This window comes from Gossypium arboreum, chromosome 12 (genome assembly GCF_025698485.1).
Source record: "Gossypium arboreum isolate Shixiya-1 chromosome 12, ASM2569848v2, whole genome shotgun sequence".
Classification (NCBI taxonomy): Eukaryota; Viridiplantae; Streptophyta; class Magnoliopsida; order Malvales; family Malvaceae; genus Gossypium; species Gossypium arboreum.
In genome coordinates, this window is record NC_069081.1 from 91,709,618 (window position 1) to 91,734,024 (window position 24,407).

General features: G+C 31.0%; 1 long non-coding RNA gene and 1 other non-coding gene across 2 annotated transcripts; one reads left to right on the forward strand and one right to left on the reverse strand.

The window, feature by feature from the left end:
* Positions 1-5,653: 5,653 nt before the first annotated feature.
* On the reverse strand, positions 5,654-11,033 carry LOC128285729 (uncharacterized). Its single transcript, XR_008276271.1, has 6 exons — positions 10,859-11,033; positions 10,343-10,416; positions 9,217-9,274; positions 7,749-7,943; positions 7,588-7,648; positions 5,654-6,022 (listed from the first exon to the last, which is right to left on the reverse strand). It is a non-coding gene; the product is annotated as an uncharacterized LOC128285729 (long non-coding RNA).
* Positions 11,034-17,173: 6,140 nt separating this feature from the next.
* Positions 17,174-17,280, forward strand: LOC128286375 (small nucleolar RNA R71). The gene has a single exon (XR_008276917.1). It is a non-coding gene; the product is annotated as a small nucleolar RNA R71 (small nucleolar RNA).
* The last annotated feature ends 7,127 nt before the right edge of the window (positions 17,281-24,407 follow it).

Sequence of the window (24,407 nt, forward strand, 5' to 3'; positions counted from 1 at the left end):
CTGACGTATTAAGTAGAAAAACTGTAACTGAATTTAGAGCAATGTTTGCACGACTTAGCATTATTGATGATGGAAGTCTTTTAGCTGAATTGAGAGTAAAACCGGTAATGTTTGATCAAATCAGAACAACACAGTTAGAAGATGACAAATTAATGAAGGAAAGAGAGACGATACAAAACTGTACAGCAAAGAAGTTTAGTATGGACAAAAATGATTTCTTAAGATTTCAGAATTTACTTTGTATTCCAACTACTTCAGAGTTGAAAGAGTTAATACTTCAAGAAGCACATGACAGTTCTTTTGCATTACATCCCGGAGGAATGAAGATGTATCGTGATTTACGAGAACTGTATTGGTGGCCAAGTATGAAAAGAGATATAGTGGAATATGTGGCTAAATGTTTAACATGTCAGCGAGTTAAAGCTGAACATCAAGTTCCGACAGGGTTGCTTCAGCCTATTAGTATTCCTGAATAGAAATAGGATCAAATAACAATGGATTTTATAACTAGGTTGCCACTGTCTACGAGTAAAAAGAATGTTATCTGGGTAATCGTTGACCGACTTACGAAATCAGCTCATGTTATAGCCGTCAGAATTGACTGGTCACTATAGAAACTGGTCACTATAGCCCGACACTGTTAATAGGGTATCAATAATTTCTGACCGGGATCCACAGTTTACATCAAGGTTCTGGAAACAGTTGCATGAGTCTCTCAGTACTCGACTTTATTTTAGTACAGTTTTTCATCCACAGACTGATGGACAGTCAGAATGAGTCATTTAGATTTTAGAAGACATGCTCCGAGCTTGTATCATTGATTTTGAATTAGGTTGGGAACGTTACTTACCGTTAGCTGAGTTTGTATATAATAATAGTTTCCAATCAAGTATTCAAATGACACCGTATAAAGCTTTGTATGGTCGGAGATGTCGATCACTAGTGTGTTGGACGGAACTAAATGAAAGAAAAGTGGTTGGTCCAGAGTTAATTCAAGAAACAGAAAACACTGTTAGAAAAATTCGAGAACGATTGACAGCAGCTTTCGATAGGCAGAAATCGTATACAGATCTGAAACGTCGGAACATTGAGTACTCAGTTGGAGACAAAGTATTTCTTAAAGTTTCTCCTTGGAAGAAAATTTTGAGATTCGGTCGGAAAGGTAAATTGAGTCCATGATACATTGGACCGTATGAGATTATAGACAGAATTGGGCTAGTGGTATATCATTTAGCTCTGCCTCCTGAATTACAGAAGATCCATGATGTTTTCCATGTTTCTACGTTAAGAAGATATCGATCAGATCCATCTCATGTGATTTCAACTAAAGATATAGAGATTCGATCAGATTTGTCATATGAAAAAGAACCGGTTAAGATACTGGTACGAGAAGTAAATGAATTACGTAATAAACGAGTTCCCGTAGTAAAAGTGTTATGGAGAAGTCATAATATGGAAGAAGCATCGTGGGAACCGGAAGCTACAATGAGATCACAGTACCCCCATCTTTTCTCATGTAAATTTCGAGGATGAAATTTATTAAGGGGGAAATGTAATGACCCAAATTTTAGGTCATCGGAAAAGTGAATTTTTGAGTCTTCGAGTATGAAAAATTAGATTCATAAATATTTATTAGAAATATTTACGAAGTTAAGTGAAAGGTTAATTAGATTTTAATTAAGTAAATTTAGCTTAATTAAGGTTAATTTAGTGTAAGGATTAAATTGAATAAACTGTGAAAGTTCAATTAGAAATTATAGAAAGGTCAAGGGACTAAATTATAAATTATACCATAAAGTGACAAGTGTGTGGTAAAATTAATTACATGTGTATAAAGTATAATACATACATGTGTAATATAAATATATGTTTACATATATTATAAGTAAATAATAATTACTAAAATATATTAATATAATAAAAGAATAAAGAAATAAAATAGAAAAAGAAAGAAAGAACAGACAAAGTGGAACGAAATAGGAAAGAAAAAGAAAGGAGAAAAGAAAAAGGGAAAAATTAGGGTTTGGGAGTTTCAAGTTTGATTGGTAAGTCAATTTGATCCCTTTTCTTATAATTTTGGTGTCTATGGAATCCTAGGAAGAAATACTACTTGAGTTATGTTGAAATTTAGAAAGTTAATGAATTTTTAGATGTTGACTAAGTTGTATAAATTGATGAATTATTGGTTTAATTGATAAAAATTCAAGTTAAAAGTGGGAAGAGGATTGATTTGTTAAGAGAGATATAAGTTTTGTTATAGTAGGGATTAAATTATTTAAATTGTATAATTGATGTTTTATATTGAATATTAAGAGTTGAAACTTGTTTAAAGTAGGTATAAAATGAAAACTATAAGGTTATTTGAAGAAAAGAATGGTTATGGTGGAAGGACTAAATTGGAATTTATGTAAAAGTTACATGGAAAATTAAAGAGTGTGTTATTAAATAACATATATTGATAATTTTAAATGTTAAATTTTATGTAGCCAACGCAGCACTGAAAACGTCATCGAAAAATGGAAAGGAGAAAATGAACGAGGATATCGAGTAAACCCGAGAATTTTGATTTGTATTTCTATAAACTATGCTTAATAATTTAATAATTATAATTGTTATTTTTATATGGTTAGTATGTATGATAAATGATGTGATAGAAATTGTTACTATTTACGCTCCAAAATGAAATGATTCAAATACCCTATTAATGATTAATTGGCTAAGTCGGATATAGTTGGCATGCTTTAGGATTGGAAGTGTTCAGGGATATTCCGGCTGTGTGTCGATGAGACACTATATGTGTCGACTACTGTGATTGTTCCGGTTTCATTCTGAAAAGGTACTCTGTACTCTGTACTTGACTATGACTGTTACTGTTACTGTTACTGTTACCCTACGGTGTATTCTGGTTTCGGCCGATGAAACACTGTATATTATAACCGGTGTGTGGGTTAGATCCACGTATCCGTTTAGGTCCGAGTCATGTTAATAGGGATAAATGAAAATACTGAAGACTGTTTTCTATTGATTGTGTAACTGTGATTGGTATATGATACTGAAAGAGTTATGAAATGAATGTAAAAGATTAAGCTGTTAAGATTGTGAATGTAAAAGGATTTAAACTACAATGTATATACGTGGTTTATATTGTTCTAAGCATTAGTCTATAGAAATACCACTGAGTGTTTTACTTAGCGTACGGTTTGTTTCGTCTTGCAGGATTAAATACTGAAAGAAAGCTAAGGACTCAGCATCCAAGCCAATCCCGGACTCAAAGTGGTGAACACTTTTCTTTTGGTAAAATGGCATGTACCTAGGTTGTTAAGGTGTTATTTTGTACATGATGGTGAATAAGCATGAAAGTTGTTGAAGCATGGTATGACATATGCATATTTTGGAAGTTAAACTTATGAGTTTGACTAGTATGATAATGTAGTATAATTTTGATATGAATTGTGGTACATAATCCTTAAGAGGTATTGAAGTGAATGAATGAATATTTGCTAAGTTTGAATGGCATAATGAATGATTTTTTATTTAAGAACTATTAGCAAATGTTTGGGTGTGAATTAGATGTGTTAAGCATGTGAAAATAACTTAAAAATGGTCAAAAATCATGTTTTCACACATTCAAGTCACATGGGCGTGTGCTCAGGTCGTGTGGCTCTCTGTTTATGTCACATGGGCTGTTCCCACAGCCGTGTGTGCAAGTCAGATAAAACATATATTGAGCCCCGTAGGCCCATATTAGGGACTTTATGATGAAATTTGAAAGGTTTTGAATTGGAATGCAAATTTATAACTCAGTTTTGTATAAATGCTAGTGTTTATATCTGGTAATGCCTCGTAACCCTATTCCAGTGACGATTTGGGGTTAGGGGTGTTACATGTTTGGTAATTAAATTTCATAAGTATGGCTTGGTTATGCCTTAATAAATTATCAATGCCATTGAGATAATATTTGAATTAAGAATTAAGCTATGAATGAAGCGAATGAAACCATATGTTTAAGTATATGATTGGTCATATTCGGTTTAATGATATATATATGTATGATATGGAAATGTAAATTTCATGCTTATGCCAAAGTTTAAATGCACATTTGTCTATATGGTAATTGAATGTGAAATTATGACTAAGGAAACGTAAATTGTATAAATGTATTATGATAGTATGTATTCGGTCAAGTGAAATTTTTATTGATATTGAGTATGAAAGATGATTTTGGATAAAGAACGAATGCATGTTTGGACAAAACTTAATTCATGTTTAGTTATATGTGGATATTTGAATTTACAAGTATGGTTTGGTTATGTTTTATTAAATTATTATTGTTATTGAGTTAATATTTGCTTATGACTTACTAAGCTAAGATAGCTTACTCTGTGCGTGTATTTTTACTTCTATTTATAGATTTTGGAGACTAATTCCAGGCTTGGGGAACGTCAGCGAAGTCTATCACACTATCGACTGCTTTCGGTACTTTTAAAAGTTGAATTAGAAACCTATGGCATGTATAGGCTATACTACTTTTCGAATATGGTTGAAGTTGTATATATATGTATAAGCCATGCGAAAATGGCTTGTCCATTTTGTTAATCTTGGAATTTATGCTTTGGCTTGATGATTATGTTTGGTTGTGGTTTTGGCATATATAAGTACGGTTATGTTTGATATTTTACTCATGAGTTTATTGATTCAAATATGTCTTGTATTTGGTTTTATTGAGAAATGGGATTTTGTGCATATATGGTTAAAACTTTGGTTTTATAATGATAGGTATAAAATTTGATTCGTAGTGTACTTTCATTAAATAGTCGAATATAAAATGACTTAGTATGGTCTTGTGATTTGGAAAAAGTATAATTCCTATATGTATTTTAAAGCATATGAATTTAACTTGTTTATATTCGGCAATTGTATTTGGGTTTTTACCATTTGAATAGTAAATTTGGATGTTTTGTTGTGTTTTTCAAATTATGTTAGTTTTTAATAATTATTGCCACGTAAGAGATATATGTTTAAGACATGATATATATATATAATGGATGTGTTAGCTTATTAAAATTTTTCATTAAGTAAAGAACTGGATAAGAATTATGTTGGTAAATTAATCACGATTTGGTATTTATATATAAATATTTACATATAAGTATATGAAGTGATGGGTTGATTTATATATAATTGTATGTGCTTTGTTGAATATGTATTTGTTGAATTGGTTTTGAATATGAAGTTTGTTACATTGCAAATACATAGTTGTATTGTTCTTAATGTGATATGAAAATTTTGGATAATGTTTGGAATTAGTTCTATGTAAGAATATACGCTTGTAAAGGGATTTCATAAGTAAAAGTGGACATTGAAATATGCATTACTATATTCTATTGAGGTTTTGTAAAGTGACTAAATGAATAGTACTTTAAGTTATAAGGAATTAAGTTTGTTATTTTCTAAATGGTGCCAAATGTAATTTTCCAAAATGAGATGTGTTTGAATATATTTATTTATTACGTCTTATATATGTGTTTATAGATTGTAGTATTATATTATATTTATGGTATGAACAAATGCAATGTGATAAAATGATATGTTCGGTGCTTATTGCTTATGAATTATAAATCTGATTATGTGTTTAGAAAGAACCGCAATATGATTTGCAAAGAGATTAATTTAGTTTTATTTATATTAATAATTATTTGTTTTAAAAGTTTCAATAAAATTATGCCTATGATTATTCGGAAGTTATGTTTCGTCTGGTAATACCTCGTAACCCCTTTTTAGCGACGGATACGGGTTAGGGGTGTTATAGTGGACCTGTTTCAACACGGCTCAATCGATACATCGGCCTAGGCCGAGTGGGCACTGTCGATGTAACTAAAATGAATTCTCCTGAGGCCCGCAGAAAATAAGAGATAGGGGTGGCGGGCCAGCACTAGAAAAGGAGGTCGCACCATGGGTTTTTCGCTTTTTCGAAGCGGGGACTACGACCTTAGACTTGCCGCGTGTGTTCATCATGGTGTGCCTGAAAAAGTAAAAGAATTCATCAATAATTAAATAAAGCATCACCATACAAACAAAGAAGCTGAGAAATAGTCATATAAATTAAAATACGACACTAAGAATCATCCTAAGACGTGCATCATCATTTAAACAACCGAAAATAGAGAATCAACTTCTAAAACAGTATTTATTAAAATCAATTATGCAAAAATAATAAAAAAAGAAACGAAATGGAAAATTAAAACGACAATAAACTAATGAAATTCCAGTAATAAAATCACATAATATCAAGAAGAATAGAAAGCTGAAATACCGACGTCAGATACTAGGAATAATAATACTAGGAAGAACAAGCACTATCATAATAAAATAAAACAGTAACTAAAAGATTAAATAATTATTGACTTAATAAAAATTAAAAGAAAATCAGTAAACATGTATAACTAGAAAAGAAAAAGAAAATAACTAATAATAATAATGATAATAAAGAAATAAAATAATAGAAATATTAATTAATTAATTAAGTAAAGAAAAGGTAAGGGAAAAAGAGGAAACCGACGGTAGGCGCTAGTAGGAACGAAGGCGCAGCGGTCGATAGGAAAACGATGGTCGAACAGTGGTGGAGCAGGTTTGGTTGGAGAAGGGGGAAGATCTGAAAGAAACATTGCTGATGGGGCATTGGAGTTGAGTGGGGCGTGCGAAAGGGTGTAATGGGGGAAAAGAAAGGGCCTAGATGACTGGTCGGTGAAAGGAAAGGGGAGAGGGGTGCTGAAGGAAAATGGGTTCAGGGTTGGTGGGGTGTGTATGTGGGTGTGTGATGAAGGAGAAGGGTAGGAGTGGTGGGAGTGGTTGTTCGGTCGGGGTTGGGTCGACAGCCGAAAAAGGAGTGGTTGGAAGGAGCCAAGGCTAGGGTTTGTTGGGTAGGTGGGGGAAAGAAGACAAAGGTGAAAAATAAAATTAGGGCTTTTAATGGTGACACAGTCGTATGAGGCCCGTCTTGGGCATACGGCTACGTTACACGCCCGTATGGCTCTCCCCTGCCCGTGTGCATTTAAAAATTTTTAACCTAGTCTTCACACGGCCTTGGACACGCTTGTGTATCCAGGCTTTGTGGCACACACTGCCGTGTGCAACCTCCTTTGCTTTTCTCATGCAAGTGTGACCTTCCACAAGCCCATGTGGCTCAGCCATGTCTCTCACGCGGCCGTGTGCCTTACCCATGCAACTCTCTGAATTGATTTAAAATTGAAAAAATTAGCTCCAGGTTTCACACGGCCTAGGACACGTCCGTGTGGTCACACGTCCTATCACACACTTGTGTGGACTATTTTAAGCTGTGTCTCTATTGATTTTTGGAAAAATAAGTCTCAGGATTCACACAGCCAAGGACATGCCCATGTGTCCAGGCCGTGTGGGTCAAATAGCCATGTCACCAGGCCATGTAACTCACTGTCGAACCCCTTTTAGTACACACGGCCCGGGAACACCCATGTGTGTAAGCCGTGTGGGTCAAAAAATAAGATTTGCAAAGTTAACACTCGAGTTGCCTCCCGAGAAGTGCTTCTTTAAAGTCTAAGCTCGACTTACCTCATATTCGCATGGTCACGATGGTTTGCAGTGTCGAAACTCCTCTTTCTCGCTGTCAATTCTATTATCAAAATAAGATTTGAGTCAAGTAATATTTACCTTAAAAGTGTCAAATTTAGAATGAGTTACCTCAACTGTATGTATGGGAAGATATTCTATACCGTAAAAGGAGTTACTCCATTTGCATTAAGCTCTGAAGTGGCAATTCGAGGGTCCGTTTTATCTAACAGTACCTGGTCCCCAACCTTAAATTGATTCGTTTCATCCTTATGCTTGTCATGGCGTCGCTTTGGTTCTGCATCGTATATTCTCGATTTCTTCTTGACATGTGTCTGCCATTCATCTAGTTCATCGATCTGTAACATTCATTCTTCATGAGTCATTCTGTTTTTGTCACTTAGACTGGAACGTGGCTCTATTACATTCTTTCGAGGGGTTTCTTGCAAAGAAGTTTGAGCCACAAGGTTACTCATATTAATAGAACTCATATAATCACCTCTATAACTAGATGTCTTAACAGAATCACGAGCTTAGAGTGTAATCATGTCATCACCTACATGAAGTATTAGTTCACCTGTACCAACATCAATAATAGTTCTGGCAGATGCTAGAAAGGGTAGACCTAGAATCAGAGATACATCACTATCCTCATCCATGTCTAAAACAATGAAATCAACTGGGAATATAAATTTATCAATTTTTACAAGTAGGTCTTCAATAATACCCCTAGGAAATCTAATTGTTCTATCTGCTAATTGAATACTCATCCTAATTTATTTGGGTTTCCCAAGACCTAATTTCATAAACATTTTATAGGGCATGACATTAATACTAGCCCCTAAATCATCCAAAGCATTCTTAACATTCAAACTACCAATTAAACAAGGAATAGTAGAACTTCCTAGATCTTTCAATTTGTTGAGTAGTTTATTTTGCAAAATGGCTTAGCACACTGCATTTAGCTCCACATGCGACGAATCATCTATGTAACACCCCTAACCCTGTCCGATTACCGGAACAGGATTATAGAGCATTACCAATTGTTACACTGCATTTGCAAATAAAACAAAATAAATGCAATACTATATATCTAATAATAGCTTTAATAGACCCACCGTACTTATTAAGTATAAATAAAACAAACTTACGCTTCATTGGGAACTTACAAATTTTTCTTGCAATTTCAAATTTTCTTCTTTTAAACAGTACCACATGCCCGTGTGGCTAATTTAACATGCCTGTGTGGCTTGGGACACGCCCGTGTGCAACATTGACTTTTAAACATGGCCATGACACACGTCCGTGTGACCTACCCGTATACTAAATTGACTTTAAGACACGGCCATGGCAACCAAGGCACACGCCCGTGTACCAGGCCGTGTGGACTCAATAATGAGCCTTTCACACGTTATTATCCAACCCTGTAAATATCAATCCACAACTAATACAAATACCAATACTAAACCATTCCAAACGCATTTTATATACTATCCAATACTTAGCTTTAAACACTTATCATGTATCATTATCAATTATCAATGTACTTATTTCATATTACAATCACAATCCAATATAACACAATTAAGTCATCCTAGGTACATGTCATTATTAACAATTAATATACTTTACCTTATTGAGTTCGGGGTCAGCCTGGGATGCTGATTCAACGATCTGACTTTAACTTATCCTGCGCACGGAAACAAACCGTACGCTGAGTATGAACTCAGTGGTGTTTCTATAATCCGAACATTTAAAACATAACATACACTTATTATCCTATAATAATCATAAATATTCATTTATTCATTTCATAAGTAATTTCTTTGCAACTCATTTAACCTTCATCATCTAATAACTTGATTATTGCAACTCATTTAACCTTCATCATCTAATAACTTGATTAACTTTTTCATTTAATTCACAACAATAATATTCTCTATTCATATGTCTTACTTATGTTTCTGTTCACTATTCAATATCAGTAAACATATTTTAGTATCGATTAGTTTATTAGTTTCTTTCAGTAACATTTAGTCATTTGATAACAATTAGTTATCTAGTAATGATTATTCATTCAGTAGCGATCCTTTACTTAGTAACAATCAATTATTCGATGATATATTAGTATTTTTCAATAAAAATCATTTAATCATTATTATTCAGTATTAGTCATTTATTTATTCAGTAACAGTCAAATATTCGGTAGCAGTAAATTTTTCAATACCTTTATTTGCCCCTATTAACATGACTCGGACCTAGACGGATACACGGATCCAACCCACACATCGGGGATAATATACAGTGTTTTATAGGCCGAAGCTGGAATACACCGTAATGGCAACAGTAACAATAACAGTTAGGTGCAGAGTACCTCTTCGGAGCGAATCCAGAACAGTCACAATAGTCGACACATATAGTGTCTCATCAACACACAGTCGGAATATCCCTGAACACTTCCAATCCTATGGCATGCCAACTATATCTGACTAGCCCGATACAGTTAATAGGGTATTCAGTGAACTTTCAAATTTTCAATTTCATTTGTAATTTAATTTCAATTCAATTTAGTACATTTTTCCATATCAATCCACATGCAATTCACTTTCAATACAATATACATTTCAATTCATTTCCAATAATCACACATTCAATTCAACATTATGATATCACATACTCACCTTATTTGACATACCTTACACATGAAATATTAAATGCAACAACTAATAGATAAGTTTCGGATTATAGAAATACAAACCGTGATTTCTGAGCTAACTCTTGTTGACTTCGTCTTTTCCTTTCTTAACCGAGGATTTTTCGGCACCCCGTTAGCTACGAAATTAATACAATTTATAATCATTAATACAGTACAATTTTCACATTGAATGTTTCAATTTTTATTCAACTTTTGTCTAAATTTTAATTTAGTCCCAAACCGAGACTAACTTTTATTTTTCACCTTTAACTCAATATTTTCATTCAATTTTCACTTTAAACTAATTTCAGCTCTCTAATTTCAGCATAAAACCATAATTTTGAAATTCTTTCAATTTAGTCCCTAAAGCATAGAACTTATGAATTACTTTACAATTCAATCATTATTTCACTTCTAACTTGAATTTCTATCAATTTAATCCCTAATTCATCATTTTATTCAACATGAACAATATTTAAAAATCTAATAACTTTCAATATATCAACTTAATTTCATCAAAACCTTATTCCAAAGCTTCTAAAATATCAAAATTAAGTAAAAAAGGCTAAATTGACTTACCTATTTGAGCTTCAAGCATCAAACCCCCAATTTTCTCTTTTCTTCCTTTCTTTTCTTTCTTTCTTTCTTTTTCTCCCTTGCTGTCTGTTTCGTTTCATTCTGCTTCTTTTCTATCCTTTTTCATTTCTTTTCTTTTGTTTTACTTTATATATATATATATATATATATATATATATATATATATATAATAAGTTAACTTAATAAATATCTAAATAATATCAAATATTTATTTTACATTTGTATCCATTTTATCCACACACTTGTCATAATTTAATAATTTATTACATAAAATCTTATAATATAATATAATAACAATAATAATATACTTATATAATAAATAATACTTTTATACATGTGTACATTATTAATACATATGTATCCATATATCACCATGCATTTGTCATTCTTTTCTTTATTCTATTTATTTAATATTTTATTATAATAAAAATCTATTTACTTAAATAAAAGTAATTAAATAAACATATCACAATTGTACCAATATAATTATTACACATGTATATATTTTTTATTTCCATACATTTATCTTTACTTTAATTTATTTCATAATATAATATCAATTTAATAGAAATAACATTAATAAATATCAAATATAAAACCATAATAATAATAATAATAATAATAATAATAATAATATATATATTTATGCATAAAAATCAAAGATTTTTATGCATTTGTCACTCAACTATATCAAATGGCATATTTTCCATTTTGGTCCCTCTTTCTTTTTATTAATCTATAATTAAACCTTTACACTTTATTCAATTTAATCATTTTATCCAATTATCATTAGTTAAGTTAAATTCACTTAATTAAACTTTAATTAACCACTCACTTAACTTCGTAAATATTTATAATAAATATTTACGAATCCATTTTTCAGAAATGAAGACCCGAAAATTCACTTTTCAGATAACCGTAAAGTTCGGGTCATTACAATCTAACTTTCGTTTGTTTGCCAAAAACTCCTTAAAAAATTTAGCGGAATTGGCCATCTACGAAAAAGCTTCATTAAACGGTAAGTTAATATGCAACTTTTTCAAAAGTTTAAGAAATTTACCAAATTTTTCATTTGTGTGGTCTTTCTTTGTCGCGTTCAGATATGGCACACGAGGTTTGTATTCCTTACCAACAGATTTTTGTTCATTTTGGCTTACCTCAACCTTACCTTTACTTACAGCACTATCTTGCCTCGGTTCTGATTCAGATTCAACAAACTCATCTTCATCTCACTGTAACATCCCTTAACCTTTATCCGTCCCCGGAACAAGATTACGGGGCATTACCAGTCAATTCAGTTCAATCACTTTAAATCACATTCAAACCTACTCAAAACATGTCAAATTAGATATTTTACGTGCTTATATGATGAATCTTTTTAAGTATTTTACATACATTTTCAAATAGTTCAAATTTCTTACCAAATAAGCCAATATACTATTACCAAATCCAAATTTACTTATTTCATCCTTACCTTGACAATCCAAAATGACACACATAGACATTTTAGGTACATGACATTACCAATTATTAATATACTACACCACGTTGAGTTCGGGATCGACCTGGGAAGCTGATTCAACGGTCTGACTTTAACCTATCCTGAGCATGGAAACAAACCATACGCTGAATATGAACTCAATGGTATTTCTATAATCTGAACACTTAATAATATAACATACACTACAAAGATAAAATCTTTTCTAATTCACTCAATTTTTCTCATCTACTAACCCTATTAGCTTTTCAAAATAAATTCACAAATCATTTGAACAATAATGTTTTCCATTCATAGATAAGTTCAGAAATACATAATTCATATGTCTCACTCATACTTCCGTTCACTATTCATTATCAGTAAATAATATTCAACTATTCACTTCTCAGTCAGTATTCTGTACTTATCCATTTCAATAACAGTTAGTATTTTTCAGTAATGATCAATTGATCCTTATTATTCAGTAACAATCAGTCATTAAAGAAATCAGTCATTCAGTATTTTTATTTACCCCTATTAACATGACTCGGACATTGACAGATACACGGATCCAACGAACACACCAGTACGACAATCAGTGCCTCATCAGCTTTACCGAAGAAAACAGTAACAATACGGTACTCAGTACCTCATCATATTAAATTGAAGTAACAGTAACAGTATGACACACATGGTGTCTCATCGACTCAAAGTCGAACTAACAGTACGACACTTATAGTGCCTCATTGACTCAAGGTCGAAGTATCCCTGAACACTTCCAATCCTATGGTATGCCAACTATATCCGACCCAGCCCGATACAGTTAATAGGGTATTCAATTCATTTCTCAATTCATAGTAATTAATCATTTCAATATCCATTTCACAATAATTACATATTCATATTTATTTCATCACATTCCCAATCAATTTAATTTTCAATATAACATACATTCAATATTAAATTTCCACATCAATCATATATATCCATATAAATTCAATAAATTTATCACATACCAAATCAATCCATTTCAATTGTAAAACACAATATAAATAATTCTCACCTAAATTACTTACCGTAATATTTAATCAAAATACAACAACTAATAATTAAATTCACTTTTCAATTTCAACCAATATTCACTCCAATTCAAATAATCATCTTGACGACTTACCATACATATTAAATAATAATTTCAACAATTAAATATTAAGTTCGAATTATAGAAATACAAACCGTAATTTCTGAGCTAACCCTCGTTGATTTTGTCTTTTCCTTCCTTAGCCAAGGTTTTCCGAAACAACGTTAGCTAAAAAAATTAAAACAATTTTTATAGTCATTAATACAATACTAATTTATATTGAATAATTGAATTTCTATTCAATTTCTACCTTATTTTCAATTTGATCCTAACTAAGTTCACTTACTGTTCTAACTCAATTCATACTTTATTTCTACTCAACTTCTTATCATATCCAACATAAATATCCAATGTTCATGATAAAATCCTAATTTCAAATTTCTTTCAATTTAGTCCTTCAAACACAAAACTTATAACTTACTTTACAATTTAATCCTTTAATCAATTCTAAATAAGAATTCTATCAATTTAATCCCTAATTCAATTATTTGTTCAATATGAACTATACTCAAAAACCTAAGAACTTCCAAAATCTCAACTTAATTTCTACAAAACTTTGTTCTAAAACTTCTTAAACATCAAAAATAAAAGAAAATGACTTAATTGACTTACCAAATTAAACTCCAAGCTTTAAAACCTGAGTTTTTCATTTTCTTTTTCTTTTCTTCTTTCCTTTCTCCCTATTTCGAAAGCTTCTGTTTCTTTTCTCCTTTTGTTTCTTTGGTTATTTTACTTTATTTCATATATATATATATATATATATATATTAGTTAATAATATTAATAATGATACATTATAATAATAATATAATATAATAATATTTAATTCATAAATATCATTTACTTAAATTATAAGAAAATATTTTGTTTTATTACAAATGTATTTATATGAATTTTACACATGTACCATTAATCATTATACAATTGTCTTCATTTTAATAATTTAATATAAAACTATAATAATTATAATAAATATTTATTTAATAACAAATACATATATCATAATTATACATATAAATATTTTTACATTTGTATATTATCATTACCATCCATTTGTCTTTCTTTTATTTATTTATCATACAAAAACTTATCATATAATTATTTAATTAATAAATATCTTTTAACTTAAATTTTAAGTAAATAAATAATTATAATACAAGTGTATATATGTACATTATTACACTTGTACCATCTTATCACCATAACTTGTCTTAATTTATTTTATTTCATAATGTAATAATATTAATAATAATATTTTAATAGAAAACCATAATAATAAATAATAATAATAATTTCATATAATATATAATCGAAGAAAAATCTTTTCTTCCCATTTGCCGTCTCACCTAATGAAATAGGCATAATTGCCTATTTAATCCCTTTTATTTTATTTTAATCTATAATTAAACATTTACCCTTTATTCAATTTAATTCTTATACCTAATTAACCTTAATTAAACTCTAATTAACCACTCAATTAACTTTGTAAATATTTATTATAAATATTTACGAATTCGTTTTCCAAAAATGGAGACCAATAATACATTTTCTGTTAATCATAAATTTCGGGTTGTTACACTCGCACAGTAATTGCACGAAGTTTCTCCCTTGGGTTAGTTTCGGTATTACTAGGCGAGCTACCTTGTGGTCATTCTGAAATCAACTTTGCAAGTTGACCGATTTGGTTTTCAAGCCCTTGAATCGATGCTTGTTGTTTTGTAAGTACTGTTTCAGTGTTTTGGAAGCGAGTTTCTGACATAGAAATAAACTTCATCAACATCTCCTCAAGGTTCGGCTTTTTCTTTTTTGGTAAGGTGATTGAAAGCTTGGATGGGGTTGTGGTCTTTGGTTTCTGATGTATGCGTGATAAGTTTTATATTTATGATTGATCGTACTTGAAAACTAACTATTATCACGATGAAAGCAAGCGCACCTATCGAACAGTAGTATAGTTTATAGCAAGATCGGAATGTCAAACCCACAGGAACTAAAAGTACTAGTATTAACTTTCTTTTTATTATCTAGCCTAAAAATAAGGAGATTCACTTTATCTAAACTAATTAACTAAACTAAGAACGCATAGGAAGAAAATTGGGGAAATACTTTTGGGAAAACTGGTTGATTTGGACAATACCCAAGGAAAAATCCACCTAGACTTCACTTGTTACTTGACTCTGAACCAGACGATTTATTCACTTGACTCGATCCGTAGAAATCCCTAAGTTCTATTATTATCTCTCTCGAGACTAACAACGTCTAACCCTATGTTGATTAATTGAAATCTCTTTCTAATTAAAACCCCTAGTGTTGCATTAACTCGATCTATGGATTCCCTTATTAGGTTTGACCCTAATCCGGCAGATTTATGTCACCCTATGTCTAGGGTGTAATCAACTTCGCTTAATCATGCTAGATCTACTCTTAGACAGGGACTTTTGCTCATCTGAATAAGCACACCAAAACTTGAATCAATATCTTGGAATATTAAAACAAGAATTAAGAACACATAATTAAGAACATATCAAGTATTTATCATATAATTTAAAAAATAATAACAAGATTCGTCTTAGGTTTCATTCCCCTTAGGTGTTTAGGGGACTTAGTTCATAAGTATAAAAGGAAACATCTCAAAAGAATAATAATAACAAAACATAAAGAAAACCCAAAAACCCCTGAAGGAAATTGAAGGGAGATCTTCAGTCTTGAAGGAGAATCCAGCTTCTGAGATGGATCAATCGACTTTTTGAGTAATTCCTCGCATCCTACTCCGTGTGTCTCTTAGATGCCTCTTCGGGTGTTTATATAAACTTTAGAATGTTTCAAAACCCTCAAAAGTAGCCCTTTTCGAGTAAAACTAGACTTGGGCTCGACAGGGACATGCCCGTGTGAGGTGGTTTAGGCCGTGTTTAGAGTCTGCTAAATAGACACGGCTGTGTGGTGTGGCTTAGGCCGTGTTGCAATCTGTTAAATAGACACGGACGTGTGAACTACCCGTGTGAGGAAGTCAAGGCCGTGTTGATTTCCCACGTTGACCCATTTTCTCCATTTTTGGCCCGTTTCTCTCTTTTTTTACTCTCCTATGCTCACCTAAGTATAAAACATGAAATTAAAGGATTATGAGCATCGAATTCCACAAATCTGATGATAATTCATCTAAAAATATGCTAAGCATATGATAAAAATATGTATAAATTACGACTTATCAGTTTCCTTGACCACCCCAAGAGAAATTGGGATGTTTCCTCCAACCTACATTATAAGTGTTATTGTAAGGATTATTCTGAGGTCTAGAAATATTACCCAAATAGTTGATTTGTTCGTTCTCTGTACTAGGACCGTAAGGCAAATATTCTGGATTGCTCATTCCTCCTCTATTTGCACCGCATTGCATCGCCAGATGTACCTGCTTAAAATCACAAAAACCATCAATTTTCTTATTTAATTATTCTAACTGATTTGATAACATGGTAGCTGCATCTAAGTTAAAAACACCGGCTGCTTTTTTCGGCTTCGTCCTAATGACTTGCCACTGATAATTATTCAGTGACATCTCCTCTATAAACTCATAAGCTTCTTCAGATGTTTTATTATTCAAAGAACCATCGGCGGCTACATCGATCAATTGCCTAGTTGAGGGATTCAAACCGTTGTAGAAGGTTTGAACCTGTAGCCATAGAGGTAACCCATGGTAAGGGCACATTCTCAATAAATCCTTATACCTCTCCCATGCATCATATAGGGTCTCTAAATCCATCTGTACAAAGGAAGAGATATCATTCCTCAACTTAGCTGTCTTAGCCGATGGGAAGTACTTCAATAGGAATTTCTCAGTAATTTGATCCCATGTAGTGATAAAACCTCGTGGTAAGTAATTCAACCACTATTTAGCTTTATTCTTCAACGAGAAAGGAAACAACCGTAGGTGAATGACATCGTCAGAAATGTCATTTATCTTGAAAGTATCATAGACTTCTAGAAAATTAGCCAAATGAGTATTTGGATCTTCGTCTTGTAAACCATCTAACTAAACAAATTGTTGAATCATCTGAATAATGTTCGGCTTCAATTCGAAGTTATTCACAGCAATAGTAAGTCCCACAATACTCGGTTCAGCCCCAGTTAGAGTGAGCTTGGCATAATTATACATGGTACGAGGAGCAAGATTCGAATTTACAGCAACTACATGAGGGAGTTGATTATTCTGATTATCAACCATATCCTCAGTGATAATGATAACTTCCTCTTGCTCTTCCACTATACTCTGTCGACTCTGCCTTACTTCTCTACAGTTTCTGCGGGCTGTGACTTCAATCTCACTATCAAATACTAAAGGTCCTAACGGGTTTCTTCTAGTCATAAACTAAAGCAACCTGCTAGAAGCAAATAAAAGAAAAATTAGGAAACAAAAAATTAAACCAAAATAAAAATAAAAATGGCTGAATTAATAAAAATCGAGTGTTCCTAATATTTTAGTCCCCGGAAACGGCGCCAAAAACTTAATGGTCACTACAATAACTATAATTACGACAAAGGCAAGCGCACCTGTCAAACAATAGTATAGTTATAGCGAGTAGGGAATATCGTATCCACGAGGACTAAAGGTACTAGTAATTATTATTTTTCTATTATTTAGCTGACAAATTAATGAGATTGATTTTAATATAAAATTAACTAAATTAAGAACGCAACAGAGAATGAATTGGGAAAATAAAAAAAATATAACCAATGAGATGGCAATACCCAGGAAAGAATCCACCTAGACTTCACCTATTATTTTGAATCTAAATTAAATGATTTATTCACTTATGCCTTGATCCGTAGAAATCCCTAAATTATGTTAATATCTCTTTCGCGAGTAAGAACAACTAACTCTAAGTTGATTAATTAAAATTTCTTTCTAATTAAAACCCCTATTGTCGCATTAACTCAATCTATGGATTCCCTTATTAGATTTGACTCTAATCCAGTAGATTTATGTTGTCCTATTTCTAGGATTGCATGCAACTCCACTCAATTATGCTAGATCTACTCTTAAACAGGGACTTTTACTCCACTAAAATAAGCACATTTAACATGAATCAATATCTTAAAAATATTAAAACACGAATTAAGCATACATAATTGAGAACAAGAATTAAGTATTTATCATGTAATTCAGAAATCAAATAATAAGATTTGACATAAGTTTCATCTTCCCTAGTTATCTAGGGAATTTAGTTCATAATCTAGAATAAAACCATCTCAAAGTTAGGATAACAACAAGACATAAAGAAACCCAATAAAATTTCTAAGGAAATTGAATGGGGATCTTCAATCTTGAAGGAGATCCACTTCTGAGTTCAGTCTGGTGGCTTTCTTCGAGTCTTTTCTTCGTTCTTCTCTGCGTGCTCTCTTAGGTCTTCTTCTAATATGTATTTATAGACTTTAGAATGCGCAGAAAGCCTAAAAATTGGGTTTTTTCGCATGTTTGGTAAATAGGAAGCGATATCGATACGGGATGGCACATGGGGGTGTGGCCAGCTCGTATAGAAATGCCCAGGCCGTGTGGATCCTGGAAATAACTCTTTTTGTTCGATTTTGGCTCGTTTTTCACTCCTTTCGCTCCCCTATTCTCACCTAAGTATAAAAACATGAATTTAAAAGATAAGGAGAATCAAATTCACTAATTTACATAATAAATCATCTGAAAATGCATCAAGAATGGGATTAAAAACATGTTACTTTTATAGCTTATCATTATTCTATTCATTTTTATTTAAACACGCAATTCATTTTTGATTTCAACGAGCTAGCGGAGGGACCGATTGGACATATGAAGTTGAGGCTCAAATGATTTATAATTAGGTTTTGGCTTTTCGCCTATTAATTATAAACTCATTTGGTCACGAAGTCATTCCATTATAGTATTGTGACTGGGCTCTCCCCAATGACATACCATTACGAAAGCACCTACTTAGTACTCGTCCAATGACATTGTCATTAGTGTGTTACACTCATAGGATATCCTTGATCTATTTGGGATAATATTCGTTCTTCCTTCATAAAAAGACAATCACTATCAATTAGTAATCAAGTCATCCATCACAACGAAAGATGACCCGTGGTCACGTTCACTTTTCATCAACCATGTAAAACCAATGAGAGGATGTCATTTACCTATGTTTTGGGCTATAAATTCCATTGTTGTGAATGATGCTACTTACTACAGAAGTCGTACACCCAACGCATCAGCTTTCGACTCATTATCTATTTGAACTCAAACTTTTACTTACATCAAAGTGTATGAGTCACACATACATAATCCGCCATCCACTCAGGATTTAAGTACGCCACACTATGAACGTCACAAGTGAATAAATCCATAAATGGATTCAAGATCTATTTTGCTTAGATCCTGTTCGATGTACTATCAGTCTAGTCAATCACATCGATGTCTCTATCTTCTGGAAGTCATTCACTCTGATGCCTAAGACAAGGCATCTTCCCAATTGGACTTGACAGATGACATATTAGTCTTTTAATCAGTTTTTTCTTTTTTGATTAGACTAAGGACATGTTTAGGTTCATCTACTAATACAAATTTTATTTCTGTATTACAATCCAACCACGTAATACCGCTCAGTATTAGTTAAACATTAGACAATCAACGAATAACATTTGCTTTAATTCTGTTTTGCGTGCAAAAACCATGTGAGGATAATTATACAAAGTATATTTGTTTTATTAACCAATTTATTAGAAAAAATTACAAGTGTATATTAACGAAAATACTACACTTAGGGCACCAAATCCAACAACTTGAACAAATGTTGCACATTCAAATATTCTAAAATGGGTTGTATTTGTCTTCTAACCAAAAGTTAATTGTAGTGGGAAATATTTATCATAACTTATCAGCATGATGCGTACAAGTGTCGATTCATATAAAATATCATATCCTTGTACATATATACAAAAACTTTTGTTCTAAAAAAATGGTTTAACTACTAATTCGAGGCATTGAATCATTAATTACGCTAAACCATTTTATACGCATAAAGATAAGGCTTTGTAATAGTTATCCGCACTTACAATATAGCATACAATAATCATTTAAAACCCGAGAAATGAACTCACCAATATTTGCATGAATTGCTTTGATTGCATAATCTGAAAGTTTTGTTCTTAAACAAATCATTAAATAAGTAATCTCACAAACTACATGTTGCGATTTGATAACTCACATTTGATTATCTTGTAGGTGCATATACTAAAATAATATCAAAACAGTCCACTTTCCAGATAAATGGGCCCATATTTCTTTCAGAAATACAAGAGAATCCCGACTTTCACTAGTGAGGTTTAATGAATCTTTTTTCAGAGCAAGCAACACTTAGAAAAACAAGGACCTTCAATTTCATTAATGAATATCCATATAAATTCTCTTTTCGCATCATTATTGTTCAGGATGGTCTAACCGGTTATGTTAACAAATTAATATATTTCTCTCAGAGAAATAAGAGAACAAAGAGAAGTATAAATTTTATTAATCAATAGAGATATTTTACAATGCTTTTCTAAAGTATATATTTATAGACATAAGAGGTATACATGGTATAAAACTTTATTTCTAATAAACATTAAAGTCTTAATGTATATCAAATTTATCTTGATATTGATGGACATCTGCTTAATAATAAAATATGTATAACAATAATAATTTAATTTAATTTCCTATTATTTTTAATTTTAAATTTTAAATTTTTAAATTTTAATTATTTTTCAATTAATATGTAATTAGGAAAATGAATTAGGATAAAAAACATTTTTATTATAAAAAGAGATAATATAATTTTTGGACCTGAATTTGGCAACTAGCCCCACTTTGGTACATGTATGTTTTTGTTCACTTTGGTATTTGAACTTGGCAACTAGGTCTATTTTATTCCCTCAACTTGGATTCTGTCAAGATTTTACGATGTGACCAGTAAAAATTTCTTGAAACCGATAAAAATTGAAAACTAGGACAAAAACCAGTAGTTGAATAGGTTGAACTGGTTTATTAATTTTAATTTTTTTATGAATTTTTAATTAATTAATTAATTATTGTTGGTCTAGTAGTAGAACCAATCAAACTAACTTAATCGGGAGCCAATAGTTTGACTAGTTCAATTAATAAAATACTGCAACACTTTAAGATTATATAATATCATCACCTGAAAATTTATATAACTTTTTTAATTTTCAAATGATAATGTAACACAATCTCAAAGTGGCATGTAATCAAACTTTTTATATTTTTCAAAATGGAGAACCAAAATGAATCTAGTTGTTCAGTTCACGTACCAAAATGGATAAAAAAGTACATAAACCAAAGTGGAGTTAGATGCCAAGTTAAAGGATCAAAACTTGTATTATCCCTCAAAAAATATTTACATCTTACAAGAAAAAAAAAACGTGGCTTTATTATATTAAAGGGGCAGGGACGGGGCATTAATAGGAAGCAAGCGATTTCCATCCAAAATAGATAGAATAATTATTTTAAAAGTTTAAAAATACAGTATAATCGAAATGTAAGTATAAATATATGTTGGAGTAATCACCAAATCTAAAATTAGACTATTATAATGTAAATAAATTAAAATAATTTATATATAAATTAATTAACTGGACTAAAATTTACATATGATAATTAACTCATATTAAGACTTGAAAAATTCACACACTTAATTATACATGATGACTTAAGATTCAAAGCTTCCATCTTTGTTAACAGTGGGAATGTCTTAAGAACAATAGAGGGATTAATTTTTAATTCTGGAATTGAAAATTAAATAAAAAAAATATTTTATAAGAGGGAACAAAAGCATGCGACTATATGCATGTAGAGAAGGTGAAGGAACATGTTTAAGTCAACCAGGTAAGATGCTGAAGTGTTGTTAGAAACTACAAACTAGAAAAATCAACGCTAAGCTAAGCTATGGCAAGTGAGGAAGAAAAAAAGGGTATACCCTTGAATTTTTTTTAAAATTAGATCATAAAATTTTGTTTGTATTTGAAAGAAAAACTCATGCATTATTATAATTTAATATAACATAAATTATAAATTCACTTAATTTCAAAAAGTTAATAAATAATTATTGAATTATTCAAAAAATTTATTTAAATCACTGAGTTGTTATTTTTCTTTAAAAAAAGTTTAACTAGCGAGTTCCAAGCAATGATTCAACGATCAATACAATAAATTAATACTTATAGACAAGTAGATGAACATACCTTAGATTCAAGTCGACTTGGCAGTTAATGTTGGAAGTCGAAGAAGAAAATCATTTGGATTTTAATTCACAGATTTATGACGTTCAAAACTATTTCATGAAATAAAATTGAACTGTAGAAGGGAAAAAAAAAATTTTAAGTGGTATTGGTATAAACGGTACGAACAAAGAATACTATATAACTTAATGATGTAAATAAAATTTTTAAATAATTCAATAAATATTTATAATTTTTAAAATTAAATAGACAAATCTTATACTTACTAACAAATTAATAACATTAAGTATAGATTAACCTTTAATACATAATCAGACTCAACCTTTAATAATTGAAGAGTGGACAAAGGTAGGGTGGGATGCAGGATTTGACATTTACGTGTTGTTTGCTTTCACACACACACCATTTTCGAGATTGTAAAAGAAAAGCGTTGAAATGTGGAGCTAGTATCGTCGTCTCCGTTTGTCACTCTGATGTACAGTTGTGAGAGAGAAAAGAAAAGAATGGTGGAGCCTTTGCTGTAAACAACATAGATTATAGAGCATGCCAGCATTGATATTTATATATTTTCCATTTTTGCTTTAATATAAGTTTTCATTTATTTTCAAAAAAAAAAAGAGTTTTCATTAATTTGCGGGAGTTACCTGTACTGTTAGAATGATACTAGTTTCGCCATGTCACTATCCTGACACCTACAAAGCAATGTATATTTTCCCACAATCCAAACACATCATACTCTCATGGAAGCCACTATATATATCACTAACAGGTATTAGGTTTGAGTTTAAGAGATTTGGATTAATGTAGAAAGTATATAAAGATTTAGATTATATTTGTTTTCTTTATTAAAATATAAATTATTTTTTTAAGTTTATTTATTTTATTATTAAAATTGATATTGTTAATAAAATAATTAGATAGTTACATATACGACGATCACATATACTTTATATTAACATATAAATATTAATTTTAACTCCAAAAATAAATAAAATTAAAAAAAAACTAATTTATTATTTAATTTAACTTTTACTACCAATGCAATTACACCATGCATCCTTTAAATGCAATTGTGATTAATGCTATGAAAAAAGGTTAAAATGTAGTTACTTTGACCTAAGTTTAGCTAAATATAGAAGTGATAGGTAAAAAAAAGGAGAGGGTGGACTCTCTGACCTTATCTGTCGGTCATCGCCTCGAATTCCACTCCCATTCCCGATAGTGACACACCACACACAAGGTCACAAAAAAAAAAGTAATTTTTATTCAAAGAAATTAAATTTGTAATTGATAATTTTTATAGGAAGAAGTTTGTGAAATATGTTTATCAAGTGTCAATAACTCTCAACATGTTAGTATAATTTTTTACTCTTTTAAAAGCTCGAGTTTTCTAAAAATGATAGTTTTATATAAAAAAAATTATTTAGGGTGAATTTAAATGGACAATACTTTTATTTACAATTAGTGTAAAAATAATAGTGACAATAAAAATAAATATTGTAACGTGAGATAAAAAATAAGATAAATACATCGCACCTTATCGCCTGTCCAAATCCACCCTTAATTGAATTTTCTTAGAAAGTGAACCATGCGCGTTTTACTTAATGTTATTTAAACAAATTTCCTATAACAATGATTAAGTAAGAATGTTATCACTTGAGC